This window comes from Hibiscus syriacus, unplaced genomic scaffold, assembly GCF_006381635.1.
Source record: "Hibiscus syriacus cultivar Baekdansim isolate YM2019G1 unplaced genomic scaffold, ASM638163v2 tig00111650_pilon, whole genome shotgun sequence".
Lineage (NCBI taxonomy): Eukaryota > Viridiplantae > Streptophyta > Magnoliopsida > Malvales > Malvaceae > Hibiscus > Hibiscus syriacus.
The window spans coordinates 402,717-419,708 of NW_024063146.1; the positions used below are offsets into that span (position 1 = coordinate 402,717).

At 33.8% G+C, this 16,992-nt stretch overlaps 1 pseudogene; it reads right to left on the bottom strand.

Moving 5' to 3' along the window:
* Positions 1-1,946: 1,946 nt before the first annotated feature.
* On the bottom strand, positions 1,947-7,110 carry LOC120166919 (annotated as a pseudogene).
* Between the last annotated feature and the right edge of the window lie 9,882 nt (positions 7,111-16,992).

A 16,992-nucleotide genomic window follows, 5' to 3' on the forward strand; every position in this document is an offset into this window, starting at 1 on the left:
AAAACAAGCCCTTAGAAAAGCTCTTGATACTAGAATTGTTAGATTCAAAGCCTACTTGTGTACCTCAACACCAACTTCATGTGGCGTGGACAGCTCCTGGAAATGGCATAATAAAGATACTGAGATCTTAAGAGTAATTGATAGATCGAGTAGTCGATGACACCTCTTCACACATATTTGGCATATTGTATACGTCATTTTGGGTCTAATATTATGACTAGGTTTAAGGAAAAAAAGACTCGAAAAAATTATAAACATGGGTAACTAATACTTTATCTTTCATGAATTATATGTGATTCATTTGTGTTATTCTTATTATATTCTTAACTTCATTTTTCGGGGTATAAATTTTTGCAACTAAATTTCTGTTCACGGCTAAAATTTTTAGAAAATACGACAATGAAGTTTGAAACTTCGCAGCTGAAATCCAAGAAAAATATGGTCACAAACTTTTGATGAGATTCGACATTTCGACCATATAACAATGAACCTTACTGAACGAATAAATTCCATGTGTAAAAATAGTTGCAACTATTCATATATATTATCAATTCAAAAATAATTATTTTAATTATAAATATAATTCTAAACATAAATTAACACCCTAAACATCGAATACATTAATCTATTTCCTTCCACTTATCCTTTCACTACACCCACAATATAATTTTTTCTACATTTCTCTTTATTTTTTTCACCTCTCCCTATAAATCGTTTGCTACGTCGTAGTAATAAGTTTTCAAACTTCTCACTATTTCTTTTACAAACATCTTTTGTCTTGTTCGATTTCTCACAATCTTCTAACTTTTTTTAAGCTCTTTGTCAAGTTCGTTCGATTTTTTAAGCTCTTCTTCAACTTCCTTTAATTTCCTTTCTCATCGAAGCTTCAAAACAATTGAAATTAGACCAACTCATCATCTGAAAATGAGCTTGAATCATCGAAAACATCGAATAAGTCGAATCCATATAAATTATTTCTTAAATCATTGGCAAAATTTTCCCATTGATGTATTTCATCAATCTCAACTCTGATTTTTCTATTCTTATATAAATACCTAAAACTCCTATTTATAAAAAATTCAAATATAACACAATATGCATGTTGGAACTCGTCATTCCCTCTGACGAGTTCCAATTTTTTTAAACAAAAATATCTCAAACGGCCATGTCAGCGGTTATATTTTTCAAACCCAACAACCATATTTATATGAATTCGTCATAATGGCATGGCGAGCTCCTTCAATTTTTTTTTTCATTTTAATTATAAAATATAATAAAATAATAACAATGATAAAAAATTTATTTTTAAACTATTTATCTAGAACTCGTCACGTGAGCATGACGATTTTTTTCAAAAATAATGAAAATATTTTAGCAATGGGGCCCACATGACGAGAGCCAATAAAAAAATATTTTTTTGACAAACTCGTCAAGAGGGCATGACTAGTTTGACGAGTTCCAACTACACTATAACATTTGTTATCCCAAAATAATTTATGAGTTTCCTTATAAGCCTAAATAACTATTCCGCTTAAATTATTGGGCTAGTTAAGTGACACAACTCCATTTAAAAATAAAAAAAATACTTAAATTTATAAAATTAACAAATTATAATAATTTTTAGATCTTGTATCATTTATTAAAAACATCTATTATTTTTATTCTCATGTTTTTAATCATTTTTTATTATGTTTAACTATTGTAATATCTCCATGTATCTTTCTAATGAAGATGATAAAAACTTACATCGATTATTGAATTAACAAACTATATTCTACTCTTTTACATCCAACAAAATAAAATTTATCAATCACATTTTAAATATAATTTTGTCATTTCCCTTAGTCAAATATATCTCTTAAAACTATGTATATAATTAATACGATACACAAATTATGAGGCGAAATGAGTAATAAAGTTTTACTAGTTTCAAAAATCTGTTTTTGTTACAATGAAATATTATATTTATATATTCCATTTATTGTGCCACCTCTGAAAACCTGAGTTTCATAAACATGATATAACCAGACAGGTTCAAGCAATGCTTTGGCACTAGCTAATTTATTATGGCTTTCATCTTCATCTTCATCATCATCAACTTGTTCTCCAGTCTCCCTCTCGATCTGAGGATACACATCCGGCAGAGAAACCAACATCATGTCAAGCCCACGCCATTCACGGTCTTCTTGCCCGATCAACTTCAGGCAAACAAAGCTCAGCAGTCCAAGTAACAGATCAAAGTCCTTTCTTTCTAGCCCTATAACTGATGTAGCAAGGAAGATAACGCCAACAGCATCCAGTATGCTGCGATTTCTCTTTAGTAATGATATGATGATTCCCATGAGTTTCTTGAACTCCGAGAATTCGGGTTCCAAGACTCTATCATCCTCCTCTTCCCCATCATGTTCACTCATTTCAGCATGTTCAATCTTCGCCAAAATTAGGGGCCATGATGGAAAATGGAGCTTAATGTGATCCAATGCAGTCAAATATGGCTTCTCTATACTTTGCTCAAGCATACTTGTAGAACCTAGTGCCAGAATCAAATCAGGGAGCCAAGGCTTTGCTACAGTAACAAGTTGGGCAGCATAAATAGAACCCAAAAACAATTCACCTGAGATGATAGATCAAGCAAGTCATTGGCAAGATTAAAAGACTCCACTGGTGCTGGTGAAGCTTCAGTGGCAGCATTATGGACTAGATTCAGTAACTTGAGTGCATAGCTGAAAGAGCTCTTCACGCACACAAAACACTCTTTTGATTTCTCTTCCTTCAACTGGGATTTATCTGTAGATAGCTTCCTTAGGCAAGAGATGAAGTACTGAATGTATGCCGACGTAAACCTCAAGCACCTTGTATGGTTACGAGGAGCAAAACCCATTGCAATAGAATCGACGATAAACTTGAGAACTGTTGTGAACATTGTCACCTTCTTTGACATCTGTTTTTGCTTAGTATATACTAATCCTACATGGATATAGGAAAAATCAATGCATTATGTCATAACCTATTCCAAAACACAAAAACCAGAAACAGGGGGAAAAACCATTCACAGAAAGGTTGCATGACAGTTCAAACTACACCACGAGCGCAGAACCACAAGAAGGCCTACAGAAATGGGAGTTAATACAAGGGATATATTCTAATCTAGATTTTCATGTTAGGGGTCTCTCCTAATCCAGAAATGCAACTTAAAATAGTTGCAGATTTCCAAACATGTACTTTATGTCTCTATCCAAGTCTAAACACAACCCACATACACAAGTTCCCTAATGGATTGTTATCAGTTCAGATTTAGTAAATGTTTAAACTTAGCGTTAAAAGCACTTTTCTTTATGTCCACTCTTAATACTTTAATATGAATGCTTGCACCCAGCTTTGGATAATCTGTGCATGCCTTCTTCCAAATCACTTACCAACAGTATTAGAGCTAGAGGCATCTGTTTGAGGTTCTCCCTGTTTCTGCTCATGCCGTGTGGCCCTCTTGCTGTCCTGCTTAGATTTTGGAGGTGATTCCCCATTCTTTCCCGAGTCACCTTCTTCCAAGAGCTTATCTGTACAATCAAGCAGGCGATCCATTACCTGGACTAGCATTGCCTGTCAGAAGTTTAACACAAGAAATGAATATATAAACATTTATATATAAACAAAGCACTCAGCCCATCAGTGACACGAGTTTACTAGAGCCATTATGAATTAAGGAAAATTGATTTCTAGCATTAAATATCAAAGAGAAAGACATCGTAGCAGTTTCAAATATTTCCTACTAACAAGCTTCAACCAGGCGAAAATCAAAACATTGTAGGCTTATTTACTAAAACCAATCCAAAGGAATCTGGAATCCTCAAGTTCGACTAAGTTTTTACCAATCCTGCTGTAGAAAGAATTGCAGATAAGAGCAAATCACCAATTATAACTCCGTAAAGGAAGAACTACAAAGAAAATTTTAAAATGAGAATTGAAGTTCAAGAAAAATCAAAATTGTAACCTGCCTTTGAAATTAGACCTGATGATTTGATTTGTTCATCCTTCTTAGTACCAGATTCAGTTGCATTACTAACTGTAACATTTTGAAGGGCCATCTGCAGAGCAAGAGTTGTATATGCCAACAATTGATATGGGTCCATATATTCATAATACTCGCACTGTACGATGCTGACCTCAGAGATAACCTTTAAAGCAAGGAATGGTAATTCCAAAGCTTGAGAACTCATCATAGCTTTCCGAGTGTCCTCAGAAGAAAGCATATCTTTTATCTGCCACGATACCCCAATAGCAACTGAATAATCATCCTTGAAATTGGATGACCTTTTTCCACTAACATGTTTCCATTTAACAGAAGTTTTTGATGAAGAGTTCGATTTCTTTCTTTTTGCAGGAGAAACATTCTGTTTTGGTGCTTCAGTGCCAAATTTAATATGACAGCGATAGGCAGTTTTTTGCAAAAGCCTTGTTAGAGCCTCAAACATATTATCAAAGGAATCACATGATATGAATAATTTGTGGGAAGACCTCACTTCAGCCTGCTTTTCTAAATTTTCTGATAAATCACTACAATCAGTGACTATGCTCATGCAATTTCCAAGGAGCGCGGCTACATTGTCTGAAGCAGTGGTGGATAACATGTCAAAAATAGAAGATCTAGCATGAGCAGTAGATGCCACGGCTAACAAGCGCTTAACTCTTTCAACAGAAAACAACTCTCTAAGGGAATCCTGCTGAGTCTGTTCATTTGCTAGGCCACTGCAAAGGTTGGCTGATGCATCCAGTAAACCCTCAACCACAGGGGCACCAAGTTTAGCATTCGACAACAGTAAGCTGATGAAGACCTTGACAAGTTCCATCATGGATTTAAGAGATGCGCCTTCTAATAAAGCAAACTCTCAAAACCTTGCTCCAGCTAGTGGAGACCTTTTCATTAGTGTGACACAGCGATCACATGCCTCCTCAATGGCCAGTCTGGCAGGAAAGTATGATGGCATAAGCAATCTTGTAATCTTCTGAGCAACTGGAGGTTGGTCATTTGCAAGTGTATTCAACAAGAATTCTAAACCGACCACCTTAAAAAATAAAGCAATGAACAATATCAACCCCCCACCTTAGGAAATTAAAGTACTGCTGGTGCAAGATTAAATTTGAAAAGTACCCTATACCTTATTAAATTGGAAAGTTCGAATGTCCTTTAAAAGGAGGAGGAGATCTACCATAGCAACTCTGACTGAAAGAACATTATCTAACATCAGATGCCCCAGCATGGGCAGAAGCACTTTAAGAATTTCATGCGACTGGGGATTGCCAAGTAAATAGATAATGCCATTCAATGTGGAAAACCTAACTTCACTGCATGCATCATATGCCATCTCATCAAAAACTTTGGTGATCATCTTTGTAATGGTTGGTGGAGGGATAATTTCCCAAAACAAATGGAGAATGCGAAAACAGCCTTCCACAGCAATAACTCTCACATCAGGACAGTCATCCATGAGTAATTTCTCCAACAAGAAGAACTGTTTATCCAGCAATGTATCTTTAGCCTCTTTGGTGGCATCAGGGTCTTCAAAAGGGAACAAGTCTAGAAGTAAATGCAATGCATTTTGGCGAACATTTGAATTTGCAACCTGTTAAAGGACCACGCAGCTTGATGAAATAGTTCTCATCCAAAACACCCAAATACCAAGTTAAAAACATGTCGACTTCCAAAGTAAAAGTTATCCTAATATGACCAAGATATTTAATCCAAAAAGGCATGCCTCCATGAAATTTGTAGCCAGAATATTTACAAATTTTAACTAACATATAACCCAATTAAAACATAACTATTTTATACAAGAAAAAGATCATGCAAACTTATTTCTTAAATTAAAACTTTTTCATTCTTCAAAAGAGTTATTTTCTTTCATAATCTAACTTCTTTTTCCGTCTCTCTGGTCCTTTCAACATCGACAAGAGACTAAAGAAATGCCAGATAAATAATGATTTTCACATCCACGACAAGTGCACAAAAATTCAAAAAAAAAAAACTATAATCAATATCTACCTGTAAAGATCGGAAAATCACAGGCTCAGCTAGTCTAAAAAACAACTTCTCAACTCCATCAACAGTTCTCTGGTTAATAAACCCACCTAGAACCCTTCTAATACTACTTCCCAAACCTTTCGAGCTTGCATGTATGGCTCCTTCAACTAAACCCATCAAGAACCCATCTTCGATTTCCCTTTTCAGTTTCCCTTCAACCCCTTTCCATCCCTTAAACAATATCTCCCCGTAAGCTTCCAGCATGGATTTTCTCCCAAACGGAATCTGAGCTTTTATCATCGCCAAACATTCCTTCAAAAACTGCAAACTTAACCCAAATGCAAACGCCAGGAATCTCTTTCCTTCTTCCGTTTTCAAATACAAAGGCTCGATGACACATCTGATTAATAACAGCTTCAGATCTTCAATGCTTTCGTCTTCAAAATCAAATAAATTGAAGGCTTCACGGAGGGAATACACTCTGTGTACATCCACCTTTTTCTTCATAGTCAACGACTTCGAGAGAAAAAACGGCAGCGTTTGTGAAATTAGGATTTCTTTTTCCGGTAAGTTCTGTTTCCACCATTCTTCACATAAACACGCTATTTCATAGGACAAAACAGGATCCAACTCAAAAATGATGAGGCTGTCGTGCAAAGATCGGACGGATGGGATCAAATCGGAGTGTTGAAAGACGTTTCGGGGATGCGAAACGCATAAGTAGGCGATATAAGTGAGGGTGCGAAGGGTTTCTCTACTGTTGTCAAGTTGGTTGTCTTGGGGGTTGGGATTCCGGGCGGAGCGGCGAGTGCGCTTGGCGGGCGGTGAATGGGAGGTGTCGGCTTCATGGTGGGTTGTTTTGTCTTGGAATGAGCGAATTGAGTTGGAAATGGAGAGGTGAAGAGAAGAAGGGAGAGTGGAGGAGAGAGGGGAAGAAGGGGGAATGGAGTGGATAAGGGATTTGAAAGATGCCTTTGAAGATTTTAGAGTTAGTTTCACTGCGGATGAGAGGAAGTCCTCGGCGGAGGACTTGAGGGAGGAGCGGAGCCTCATTTCCATGGCTTTACCTTTCCCGCTTCGGATAGTTTGAAAATCGAAAATTGGGGGAAATGAAAGGAATCATTTTAATTTTAATTTTGAGGAACGAATATTAATTATATGCACTGAAAATTTAAAATTATCCTACGTTTGTATAAATGATAATCTTGGTCTCTATCTTTTTTTTAAGAGAATTTTAATCTCTCAATATTTTAAATTTTTTAAATATCCTATTTTAAAAAGAATTTGACATAATATTTTCACATATTTATAACACCAAATTCTCTTCTACAATTTTATCTAATTGCTTTGTAAAATCGAGCCACCGCTTAATATTTGTATGGTGGGAATTTTTTTCAATGCTATGTGAAATCTGTAGACACTAAATTTCGTCTTGTCGTTTTGTTTTTAGTTTAAATTTTTTGGTTTTTGTTTTATTTTTTATTGTTTGATTTTTATTTTTTATTATCTTAATTTATTACACACCAAATGTCGAAAGTTGTTAGTGATAATCATTTAGGGTTTTATAATTATCATTGTCCTAATTAAATCTGATTTGAGTATATGTGTTTAGGGTGTAGTTTTAACTATTATAATAAATGTATAGGAATTAGTTACATTTATTATAATATATATATATTATTTATTTTTATTTTTATTAATTAAATATATTAATATATATGTACAAATTTTCGATGAAGATTAATATAATATATAGTTATCATAAATATTATATACATATAAATTATAAATATAAAGTTAAATAAAAATATACTAATTTACATGGTTGGCAAGCATGAGTACACACAAAGTCAAAACAACCTAAATTTAAAAGACTAAAAGCCCCATCAGTCGACCCATAAGGAGCTTTGAATGGTGTGTAGCCCAAAAGAGCAAGCTCGCATGCAAGCCCAAATCTGATTAGGGTTTTATCCTCCAGCCTGACGCTATCTTTCACGAGAATCGTTAAATATGGACCCATCCAACGATCTAGATCTAGAGAGATATTTAAGGTTTACCAAACTCAAAGCAGCCTCCATACGACACACCATCCTGAGCCATTCGATTACTCTTCGATCAACGGTCTCGATCAAGCCCAAATTAGGGTTTTTACCCCAAAACAAACCTTCTGCCATCGCCTAAGAATATGAGCCATCGGATTTGACTGGTATTCGATGCACGCGTGAACTATTCGACTCCCCAATGCACTGGTTGAGTCTCTCTATCTCTCTACACGCTCACCAGACAGTCTCCACACCATGTCGCCCGTACCCTCCTACCACATTCTCCTCTGCCACTATCAAGGCAGAGGACATGCCCTCCCCGCACACAAAAGGACAGGGGATATCAAGAGTCTCTTTTAAGCCCTTGGATCACCCAAATCAGAAGCATCAACGGGGAAAGGCACCTCTTTTCCCCCTCTCATACATACATCAACAAAAGCAAACAAAAAGAAATTAAAAAAAAGATTTTTTCTCTTTTAACAACAAATAAATCAAAAGAAGAGAGAGGCATATAAAAGTTAAAACCCCTAACCATTTACATCAGTCAAATACTATTCGAAATACCCAAAAGAAATCAAGAGAAAAAAGAAAGAAAAAATCCCTTACCTTTTTGAATCGCAGCCATCGTTTGCTTCATCTGAGCGAAAGCAAACTCCCACTGCACCTAAGGTAAAATTTTTCATTTTTTTAGATCTATAATGGTTTTTTAGGGTCTTAGATTTCAAAAAAGAGAGATCTTTAGGCTTTGGGGTTGAAAATTATGGTCTTTTTTTGGGTTTTAGGGATTAAAAGAGATATTTAGGGTTGTTTTCCCCTCGTCGTGGCAATCGATCTATGGTGGTCGGAGGGCGTCCTTTTTTTTCTCCTGTGAGGAATGAGAGAAAGAAAAATGAGAGGTAGAGAGCCTTTTAGGCTTTCTGTTGAACTATATTTTGATATAACAATTAAGGCAAAATGCTTTTGGACTTGAATTGAATTTATTCAAAGTTTTCAAAAATAATTCAAAGTCCATTTAACTTGGAATTGAGCACAAAATATTTTTCTGGACAAGCACCATCGATACTGTTCTTACAACATCGATACGTCATGAATATTATCGATACCGTTCATATGGTACTGATACCAAAGGTAAGGGAAGTATCGATACTCACTAGGTAGTATCAATACTACCAACATTGCTCAAATTCCAGAATGCAAAAATGGTACCGATACCCAAAGGGGTACCGATACTACTTTGCATAGTAGTATCGATACCATAGGCATAGTATCGATACCATCAGGCCCCAACAGACAGTAACGACTAGTTGATTTAAATATAAACAAAGGTAGTATCGATACTCCCTTTAGGAGTACCGATACCCTCTTTAGGAGTACCGATACCCTCTGTTCTAGGTAGTTTTATTTTGCATGAACATTATTCTTCAACGGCTCCAAAACGTTTCCAATGGCTAGAAACGACCACGACAACATTCGAACATATAAATACAAGTTGAGGATAATTGAAGAAGGGTTAGAACACCTATCCAAGCAATCAAACACAAGAGAAGAATTTTTCATTCTTATTTTCATTTCTCTTGTAAATATTGTGTTTGTGTGAGCTTAATTCTTTGTAAACACCTACCTTTGAGAGGTTTATTTGTTTACTTCTTTTTACCTCCTTGTAAAGGGTTTTGGTTTTAGTTTTTCCAATTGAAAAACTAGGGAGTGTAAATGTTATCTCTTTATCCTTGAAAAAGAAAGAACAAATTAGTGAATTTGTTAGAAAATCCTTAGTGAGGAGCTAAGGTAGTGGATGTAGACTTGGTTGATAAGTCGAACCACTATAAATCATTGTGTCATATTTCTTTATCTTTTGCTCTCCTTTCTCCCTAATCAAATTATTGTCAATTAACCCCATTTGCACAATTTTCTATTGTCAATTCGAGCTTCCACAAATCCCAACAATTGATATCAAAGCTTTAAAGTTGAACAATTTTTGATCTAACAAAAAGGGGGAGAAATATGATTTGAAAAATTAAAATTTCTTAATGAAAAAGGATGAGCTAAACATTTTCATATATTTTCCAACAATTGGTATCTTTTTCATTAAATAATTTATTAAGGGGGAGTTTTGCCAAAAACAATTTTTCAAATGTTTTGTTATATAAAAGAGGGGGATGTTGTTGGACTATATTTTGATATAACAATTAAGACAAAATGTTTTTGGACTTGAATTGAATTTATTCAAAGTTTTCAAAAATAATTCAAAGTCCATTTAACTTGGAATTGAGCACAAAATATTTTTCTGGACAAGTAGTACTGATACTGTTCTTATAGTATCGATACCTAATGAACAATACCGATACTGTTCATATGGTACCAATACCAAAGGTAAGGTAAGTATCGATACTCACTAGGTAGTATCGATACTACCAACATTGCACAAATTTTAGAATGCAAAAATAGTACCGATACCCAAAGGGGTACCGATACTACTTTGCATAGTAGTATCGATACCATAGACATATTATCGATACAGTCAGGCCCCAACGGCTAGTTGATTTAAATATAAACAAAGGTAGTACCGATACTCCCTTTAGGAGTACTGATACCCTCTATTTTGGGTAGTTTTATTTTGCACGAAAATTGATCCCCAACAGCTCCAAAATGCTTCCAATGACTAGAAACGACCACAACAACATTCCAACATATAAATACAAGTTGAGAAAACTTGAAGAAGGGTTAGAACACCTATCCAAGCAATCAAACACAAGAGAAGAATTTTTCATTCTTATTTTCATTTCTCTTGTAAATATTGTGTTTGTGTGAGCTTAATTCTTTGTAAACAACTACCTTTGAGAGGTTTATTTGTTTACTTTTTTTTACCTCCTTGTATAGGGTTTTGGTTCTAGTTTTTCCAATTGAAAAACTAGGGAGTGTAAAGGTTATCTTTTTATCCTTGATAAAGAAAGAACAAATTAGTGAATTTGTTAGAAAATCCTTAGTGAGGAGCTAAGGTAGTGGATGTAGACTTGGTTGATAAGTCGAACCACTATAAATCATTATTCCATATTTCTCTATCTTTTGATCTCCTTACTCCTTAATTAAAGTATTGCCAATTAACCCCCTTTGCACATTTTTCGGTTGTCAATTTAAGCTTCCACAAATCCCAACACTTTCTTTTTTGAGGAAAAAAACAAAATGTGCCAAATGAATGGCTTAGGCCATTTTGGACATGAACTGTAACATATATATCAGGTGCCAAACGGCGCCGTTTAAGGGGGCATAGTAGCATTTTTAGCGCCTGGGCTAATAGCACACCGAGTCTTTTTGAGCCTCTAATTTCACAGTTCAATCACTGAATGAAAATATGAATCCTTTTAATTTGGGCATTTATATTTCTTGCATTTGTATATTAGTCACCATGTTGTTCATTAGCACGTTTTATTGATGTTTGATTTTGGATGGAATATTTGATTTAAATGATTAGGATTATTGGTTTGGACTAGATTGTGACAGTGGATTATTAAGAGGACATTTTAGTCTTTTAGATGAAAGAGAAATTGTAGTGTATTTTAATTGGTATTAAAGATAAGGGAAAAAGGGGAATTAGATTAAAAAAAGTTCTCTTTCTTCTTCTTCTTCTTATTTTCCCGTAGAAGAGTTCCTCCATAGCTCAAAGGTAAGTTTTCAAGTTAATGGTTTATTCCTTTAATTTTTGTTGGTTATTGAATCCTTTTATATGATGGAAGCTTTAGGAAGGTTTAGATGGGATTAAAACAATGAGATAAGGGAAATAAATAAGATTTTAGAAAATGGGTTTTATAATGATATGTTAATATATGAGGGTTTATTAATGTTTATTGGTAAAATTGAATTGTAAATAAGGTAAATGCTATTGAGGGATACTAGATGTTTAAGTATGTAAACGAAGGAAAGTTAGTATGGTTAAGCAGAGAGGAGTTACATGGTATTGTTAGGGGTAAATGAGAGGAAAATTGGCCAAAGTTGGGTATGTTTCTAGTTGAAAACTGGAAAATCTGGGCAGGGTATCGGTACTGTTAGAATAATACTGATACTATAGGAAAAAATTGGGCTGAAGAGATGAGAAGTATCAATACTGATTCAATCAATATCAGTACCGATGAGGTAGTATCGATACTATGGTAAGGGTATCGATACCAGGTAACATCAGACCTAATTTTGGTATCGATACCATAGGGGGTATCGGTACCATAATATAGTAGTATCAATACTATGGTGAGGGTATCGATACCAAGCCACATCGAATCTAATTTTGGTATTGATACCAGAAGGGTTATCGATACCATGGTAGGGCTATTAATACCATGATAGGGGTATCGATACCATGGTAGGGGTATCGATACTAAATAGCCAAAAAATTTAAGTTGGGCTGATATTGTTGTAGAAAGGTTAATAATAAGTATTTGGATTAATGTTTAAGCTATAATTTTTAGGAAATACACTAACAATTGATTTTATGTATGTATTTAATGAATGTGGGATAGATCAAATTCAAGCTCCCGAGATAAGTAAGGCAAAAGGCAATGACAAAGTTCTGGAGTAATAATCTTCCTATTTTGGATATCTAAGCAAGGCGAGCCAGGTGAGTGCATTTAATTATGTACTTATATGCTAAAATAGTCATAGTGGTATGAATTATTGATGTATATATGTTGATTACCAAATGATAAGAAATTCATACTAAGTGTATGAATTTCCATATAGGGCACTTCGTGTGCTAACATGGTAAGGAATTCATACTATGTGTATAAATTTCCATATAGGGTACTTCGTGTGTTAACATGATAATAAATTCATACTAAGTGTATGAATTTTCATATAGGGCACTTCGTGTGCTAACATGATAAGGAATTCATACTAAGAGCATGAATTTCCATATAGGGCACTTCGTGTGCTAACATGATAAGAAATTCATACTAAGTGTATGAATTTCTATATAGGGAACTTCATGTGCTAACATGATAAGGAATTCATACTAAGTGTATGAATTTTCATATAGGGCACTTCGTGTGCTAACATGATAAGAAATTCATACTAATGTATGAATTTCCATATAGGGCACTTCGTGTGCTAACATGATAAGGAATTCATACTAAGTGTATGAATTTCTGTATACGGCACTTCATGTGCTAAAATGCTAAGGAATTCATACTAAGTGTATGAATTTCCATATTGGGCACCTTGTGTGCTAAAATGATAAGAAATTCATAAATGGTAAGAAATTCATACTAAGTGTATAAATTTCTATGTGGGAAATGTATGCATATAACCTAAGAAATTCTTAATAAAGAAGTGGATTTTCATATTGGTAATGGATATACAAACCACATAGATTTGAGTAATGGTTGATAAATGAAGATATTAGCACTAGTGATGCAATTTACAGAATACTTATTGAAATGTAAAGTGTAATAAAATAGATTGTGTTTATAACTTTACTTGTGATTTTTTATGCCTCACTAAGTAATACTTAATGTGTGTTTATTTCACGCGTAGGTTGAATACAGTTGAGTAAGGAGATCTTTGGACATCCATACAATGTCGCCTCATCATTAACCATATGACATATCTGTCTACTTTTGTTATATTTTAGTTGGCATGTAATAGGGTTTAGTAAAAACGCTTTGAACAGTATTTAGATTAAACTATTGTAAAATGATGAGGTGTTTGAACATCTCTTTATGTTCGTCTATTTAAGTTAATGTATGTTTTTTAAGTGAATTAAATGTTTTATAAAATAAAACTAAATTTTACGGGATTTCGAATTAGGAACAAAAATTTTAGTGATGTGATATCTGTACCTCGTATACGTATGGGTATACGGGAGATAGGTGTTACAGTTTATCCATGCATATTAATTTTTATTTCATTTTATATTAGGCCTTAAACTGTTATATGAAGAATTAATCCTATTTATGCCCTAAGCCCCATAGATTTGGCCTTGTTTGCATTGTGACCCCTGTTTAGGTTTAGTTTAATTTCAAAACCAGCCTTGTTATTTATATTAGTTTGTGATTTAAACCTCATTTTAAGTTATATATTTACTATTTTGGTCCATGTAGTATTCTATTTTTTTTTAATCTATTTTTTATTATCACATATTAATATGTCATATATATATAATGGATATTTTAATATATTGATTAGTTTATGATGTAGTCATTAAATTTACAAAACACCCTAAAATATTCGATATTGATCATCTATTAAATTTTATACTCGAATCCACTTTCGAGAACACTCGTCATAGAATGGGCGTGAAAAGCACCACTTTATAGAGGAAGTGCAATTCAAGTCGACATTCGAACGAATGTGAACTCGAAATAATTTGTGTGTATTCATTTTCATAAATAGTAGGTCATTTTATGCAATTATTAATATTTAATTTTTATTCGATTGATGTCTTTTTTTATAACCTTAAGGAGGGTATCTTCTTGAATTGAGGAGAAATAGATGAGATAGCCTTTCCAATGGAGGATGTGCAAATCCCGAGATTTCTCCTCAAATTAAAGAACTTTCCCTAATAAATAATTCAAAATAAATTAATTAAAGCTCAATAAATGGATCACACTTTAATTTTATATTCGAATTTATAACTTTCACTGCCACGAAAATGTATAAGCGAATAAGTGCCAAATTTTGGGCGTCGTGATGGTGATTTTTCTTCCCCCATGCGCAATCGACTCATGAACTCGTTAAAATGAATTTTTGGTAAACGCAAACCAATTTTATGTCTTTTAAATGTTATTTTTTGAATTCACTTAAAAGGTGTTTCTTTAGGTACTCGGCCTACCAAATTCAAAGGCCGATGGCGACTCCAAAGCAAATTAAGCAAATTAATGAATTAATCTAAAATGAATATTTTCAAAAAAAGGAGTTGTGATTAAATTTTCTTTTAAAATGAAAAAACTTTTAAAATAAAAAAGGACGTTACGATAGCTTGGCGACTCCGTTGAGGACACTTTAGAGAGTCAACTGTCAATCACTTATATATTTTCGTGGTGGTGAAAATTATGAGTATGAGTGCTTAGATAGCTAATGATCCATTTATTGAATTTTTTATCCTCTATTTTAATTTGTTGAATTAATGTTTCTATTCTTGTTTTTTGCTTTGTCAAAGTTGTTGAGTTAATCGATTGACGAATATAGCAAAGAGGGGGGTGAATTGGTAATTAAAATTTCAGTGGAAGCTTTTGTAGAAAATTGAAAATATTTGCAAAACAATTTAGAGTGGTTTGACTTTCTCAACTAAAGTCTATGTCCACTACCTTAGCTATCCACATTAAGGATTTTCCAACAAATTCACTAATTTGTTCTTTCTTTTGAGGACAAAGAGTAACCTTACAACTCCCTCAAGAAATATATCCCAAATTCTAGAGCACACTCTCTCCCAAAGAGAAATACACAAATTTGCAAACTTACAAGGAAAACCTCACAAGGTAGATTATTTACACAATTCTAGAACAAATAAAGAACACTCAAGAATGAATACAATTGAGTACAAGTAGTGTTCTTGATAGCAAAATGAACATTGAATGAAAAAATAGACTTGAAGTGCTCAAACAATGAGTTTGATGCTTTCTCTTTGATTCTCTATTGATTCTTGATAATTGTTGTTGATCAATGGCTCCAAAGCTTGTTTAAATACTCCTTCAATTGATTCTGAACGTTGGGGATGATTAGTGGAGTCAATAGAGCCATTTAAGTGTGAAAACAATTAATAAAACAGCTTGGAGCGTGGGGGGAATCGGTACCCCTTCATAGGGAATTGATTCATGCAGTGTAAAATTTAAATATTTCGACTGTTATGAGATGAAGGGAATCGGTACCCCCTGGGGCAGAATTGGTACCCTCAGAGTAATCTGTTATTTCTCGGAGCGAAAACCATTCAGGGGGTATCTGTTCCCCTTTGGGGGGAATCGGTTCCCTTTGGCCAATCTGCCTTCTTTGTTCTGAAATTTATTAAGAAAGATTTTTGGCTCGATAATGGCTCGAAATACTTTGCAAAATTGTTTAAAAGATTAAAACACACTTTTATAATTGAGTAAGGATTGAAATTGTTATTTGAAAAACTTAGAGTCATATTTTGATATTCGAATAGTTATATCAAATATACTTAGAAAATCATTTGTAAAATCTTAAAATTCATTTAACTTAATTTGTTATATTCAAACATCAAAATGTTTTCAACAATCTCTCCCTTTTTGATATAACAAAACATTTTAGTAATTTTATGATTTTCTAATTGAAAATCATTTTTTAAATCAAGTTTGAAAATTTACTCCCCCTTACTCTAACACTTCTCTCCCATTTTTTTAAATAAAAAAGAAGACCCTAAAACAAGGTTTTTGAAAACTTAGCCAATTGATTTTTTTTAAATATAGCTTAAGCTGCTAAGATCAAAAGTAAGAGAAACATTAGCCATTAGTTTCATTAACAATATCCATAATCAAATGTGAAATGGTAAAATTGGTCATATATCTAAAATGATGTAAATGATGCGCAAAATGAAATTTAAGCCAAACCAAATAAATATAAATAAGTTCAAATATCTAAAACAAATTTAAACATCCACAAATTCAAACATCCATAAGCATCAAAATGTTAAAGAAATAAGTTTGAAGTTGTATATAATAAAGATAAGTAAGAAACAAGGTCTAATCGTCCATCGATGGATCAGGAGGAGATAAACGTGTCCAAATATTGGCCACATCACGTGAAAGTGCGTTGACCCTCTCGTCCAAAGAGTCGAAACGATGATTCATCATTTTGTTGTTAGCAAACAAATGTGATTCGATGGATGCAAACTTCATATCAAGATTCTCCATAAATGATTGGAAGTATGGAGGCACTTGATCTTCTTACTGTGCTTGTTCCTCATGCTGCTCCGGCTCATCGTCGGCTTCGTCA